The sequence below is a fragment of the Panulirus ornatus genome, chromosome 64 (genome assembly GCF_036320965.1).
Source record: "Panulirus ornatus isolate Po-2019 chromosome 64, ASM3632096v1, whole genome shotgun sequence".
NCBI lineage: Eukaryota > Metazoa > Arthropoda > Malacostraca > Decapoda > Palinuridae > Panulirus > Panulirus ornatus.
In genome coordinates, this window is record NC_092287.1 from 8342797 (window position 1) to 8347608 (window position 4812).

General features: G+C 36.9%; 1 protein-coding gene across 1 annotated transcript in view; it reads right to left on the reverse strand.

Moving 5' to 3' along the window:
• The window catches only part of LOC139746344 (protein amalgam-like), a 532453-nt gene extending 528180 nt beyond the window's left edge, over positions 1 to 4273 (reverse strand). Inside the window, exon 1 of the mRNA XM_071657517.1 lies at positions 4146 to 4273. The gene's annotated coding sequence lies outside the window, so the exon portion shown is untranslated. The remainder of the gene's footprint in view (positions 1 to 4145) is intronic.
• Positions 4274 to 4812: the final 539 nt, after the last annotated feature.

A 4812-nucleotide genomic window follows, 5' to 3' on the forward strand; every position in this document is an offset into this window, starting at 1 on the left:
ACACACACACACACACACACACACAATTGAATAGACATGAATTGTGTCAATGAAGACGCCATGTTTAGGGCAAACTAAAGAATCTATGAGTACTATGCTGACACAAGTCTCTTTCGTTGAATATAGAGGACGACATAGACATTAATTATGATCTATTAGCTGATCCTCTTTTTTTTTCCCTTTATCGGGATGTTTGATGATAACTGAAGAGTCTTACAAGTGCATAAAATCAATCCCTTTTATCATCGTATTGAACCCGTTCATTCACCATGCACCGCGACCAAACCGGGCTGTCCTCCGTTCATGTGTCGTACATGGCAAACAACTTAAACACACCTCAATCAACCAACTAAACCCCTACTCATGGTTTTGTTTGCCTCTGAATACGACACGCCTAAGTCCTAACAACCACCCAGAAGCAACCACCCCCTACACTGGCACACATCTTCAAAAGCAGCCTATCCGAACCTAATGCACGATATTAACATAAAAAAAAATCATCCCACGAGATGAAAATACATTACGGCAAAACTTATTTCCCCCTTTGCTTATCTTATTGCCATGTGCGCGCACTCCATAAATTTCAACACACCATTTTACACAACTTCATGCTTCAATGTAAGGTATGATGAATGCAGCCGAAGAAGTTCTGCTCTGCCTTTTGACCATCTCGTCCATTAAAACCTCACCAACATTTTTTTTCATCGTGATTTAAGTATGGATTTTTAACGAGTCTGAACGCCCAGAGGGTTGCCTGATAAGACTGAAGAGTGTAAGGACAGTTTGGGTAAATATTTGGTGATGACATGCATGGACGGGTGGTGAGGTAAAGTGAGATGTGTGTAGATGGATCCCATGAATACGGGTGAGGTTAAATATGTGAGCTGAAATAATTAGGCAGGTTAGGTTAGGTATGTGTGTATATATATACATATATATATATATATATATATATATATATATATATATAGATAGATAGATAGATAGATAGATAGATAGATAGATAAACATAAATAGATATTGGAAAGGATCACAATTTTGCGCATGATCAAGATATTCCTATAGTCCACGGGGAAAATGAAACACGATAAGTTCCCAAGTGCACTTTCGTGTAATAATCACATCATCAGGGGAGACACAAGAGAGAAATATATGTCATTTGATATACATCGGAAAGACGAAGCTAGGACGCCATTTGGTAAACATGCGATTGTCCAAGACATTGTATATCAACTGACTTATATTTCTCTCTTGTGTCTCCCTTGATGATGTGATTATCACACGAAAGTGCACTTGGGAACTTATTGTTTCATTTTCCCCGTGGACTCATAGGAATATCTTGATCACGCGCAAAATTGTGATCCTTTCCAATATATATATATATATATATATATATATATATATATATATATATATATATATATATATATATATATATACTTTTATCTCAGAACCACTCTACAATTTTCCTGTCTTGTAGTCTTCAAATTACATAATCATTTTTTTACAATAGCAAACGAATATGTGTACAAATGAATACGGTCGATGTGAGACACGTTGATATATACTACTCTGGTCCGGAAAACTTTGGATACCCTAACACACACATCTTACGTAGCTCACCATACCTTACCTACCTTAATCTATCCGGTCTAACTTAATTTTGAATAGCCTAACTTACACATCTTACGTAGCTCACCATACCTTCCCTACCTTAATCTATCCAGTCTAACTTAATTTTGAATAGCCTAACACACACGTCTTACGCAGCTCACCATACCTTCCCTACCTTAATCTATCCAGTCTAACTTAATTTTGAATAGCCTAACTTACACACACATCTTACGCAGCTCACCATACCTTATCTACCTTAATCTATCCAGTCTACCTTAATTTTGGATAGCCTAATCTATCCAGCCTACCTTAATTTTGAATAGCCTAACACACACATCTTACGAAGCTCACCATACCTTACCTACCTTAATCTATCCAGTCTAACTTAATTTTGAATACCCTAACTTACACATCTTACGCAGCTCACCATACCTTACCTAACTTAATCTATTCAGTCTAACTTAATTTTGGATAGCCTAACTTACACATCTTACGTAGCTCACCATACCTTACCTACCTTAATCTATCCGGTCTAACTTAATTTTGAATAGCCTAACTTACACATCTTACGTAGCTCACCATACCTTCCCTACCTTAATCTATCCGGTCTAACTTAATTTTGAATAGCCTAACTTACACATCTTACGTAGCTCACCATACCTTACCTACCTTAATCTATCCAGTCTACCTTAATTTTGGATAGCCTAAGCTATCCAGCCTACCTTAATTTTGAATAGACTAACACACATCTTACGCAGCTCACCATACCTTCCCTACCTTAATCTATCCAGTCTAACTTAATTTGAATAACCTAACTTACACATCTTACGCAGCTCACCATACCTTCCCTACCTTAATATATCTAATCTAACTTAATTTTGAATAGCCTAACACACACATCTTACGCAGCTCACCATACCTTCCCTACCTTAATCTATACGGTCTAACTTAATTTTGAATAGCCTAACTTACACATTTTACGTAGCTCACCATACCTTACCTACCTTAATCTATCCAGTCTAACTTAATTTGAATAACCTAACTTACACATCTTACGCAGTTCACCATACCTTCCCTACCTTAATCTATCTAATCTAACTTGATTCATTCTACGAGAGGCCAGCATGACAGACGTTTACATCTTTAAAACATCCACAAAACTTCCCCGATTTTCGTAATAGAATAACAACTGGACTGGGGGCAACGTTTACACAAAAAAAAAACTATTACAGAACGAAAGATTTTCAGAAAATCGCAACATTATCGAAATATGAAACACGAACATTTTTGTACAAGCCGAGTGTGGCAAGACGACAAGACCTCACATTAAAAAGGGGGGGGCCGGGCTTGTAATCACATATCTAATAAGACATTACATGGGATTATTATAATGAGGCTTCAGCGCTAATGACATCAAAATAGAAGTACACTTAAAAAGATAATGGTTCTGCCACCGGTTAGAACACAGCTGGAGGCCTTTTTGAAAAGGTCGTGGATGCAGGTCAATGTTTCAGGTCACCCAGCAATCCAGTTTGGGATGGGTGCCATCTGTGTGACCTGGTTAAGCTAGGGAGTCTACACAGGGTTAATTACACACACGTGCGTTGTTAAGTTAGCTCCCCAAATTGATCACGCGGTTATGGTCAGGTAGTTCTGAGAGTCTAATGGAGCTAATGTAGTCCCATTATTTATGTGTGGTTAAGCAGTTTGGGTTGGGTGCAGTTAGCTGGATGGTAGCTGTTAGGTTTGCCTGGTTCAATTTTGTTAGGTTACGTTTAAGGACGTATCCCACAGGTAAAACGGGTCACACGTTTTCATGATACAGCACAAGAGAAAAACGCAAAATGAATAAATAAAAATCAAGAAACAATATAACTGGCTCCACTGATGTGAAATAATTTGAAGCAATTATTGATAACAATAACTAACTCTAATGTTATTGACCAAGAAGTCGTCATTGTAATACGTAAACCACAAACTGGTATTTTTTTTCCACAATGATACGTAAGTTTGGGCTAGGTTTGGCTTCGTTATGGAAGAATAATCCCACTCGCTATAAACTTACTAGTGATTCACAATTGATTAATGACGGGGCAACCACTCATTCGTGCTTATATATATAACAACCACTTAGACTCGAACTTTCAATTGACTTATTTTCTATCAACGGCGAATCTAAGCGTACATGTCAGCTAAGAGTTACGCTTAAACTTTCTATAAGAACACTAAGTGTTGACTCTGTATTGCTTATATAAAGTCTAACTAACTTCCCCACAGCGTACATGTCAGCTGTGAGTTACGCTTAAACTTTCTATAACAACACTGTAAGTGCTGACTCTCGCATTGCTTATATAACTTCTAACTAATTTCCCCCACAGCATTTCCTCGAAATATGTACCTTTCTCCAACTTTAAAAAAGTTAGGCGACTGACCAACGAACCCATTGTTTACGTGGCCATCTTTAAGATGGGGCTCTACTGGCCTACTCTTACAACCATCATTATTAACCTTCAAAATAATATGTGTCTTACCTCATCCCATCTGCCGATGAGGAGAGCAGTCCACCGTGGGATACATCCAGCTCACGGAGAGATAAAACTCACGTAGAAAAACACACCGCGCATTACGTGGGGGAGGAGGACTCAATCACCACCATTTCAGGTCAACTCGCGGAGTGATACATAAAATGATGGTGTCCGAACGCCGTGCCCTCTCAAAGGAATCTACTTTTTTTTATAGAATATTGATACCTTTTCATATTTCATGAATATATGAATGAATTAACGTTGAGATTTAAAATTCAATTAGTTTACAAAAAATAAAAATCAAAGGCATAAGAATATGAATACTTTACATTTGACATTTTTTTTTACGTAAAAATACAGCAAACATATTCGAACGCGTTGTTACCCAGCGAACGACGCACACTCAAGAATGCCCGCGAAATATAAAACCTCATCTAAATACCTCATATAAATATATATATATATATATATATATATATATATATATATATATATATATATATATATATATATATATAGTTCATATACAGGGAGGACTTGATTAAAAAAACCTGAAAACTAAAAACATTCTGCATTTCTCATTTGACTGGTTAGTTTTTCATACTTAGTCAAATGACAGTTCCTTATTACTTCCTCTGTATTTCTTCTGGTTTAATTATCACACGTTAAGCCT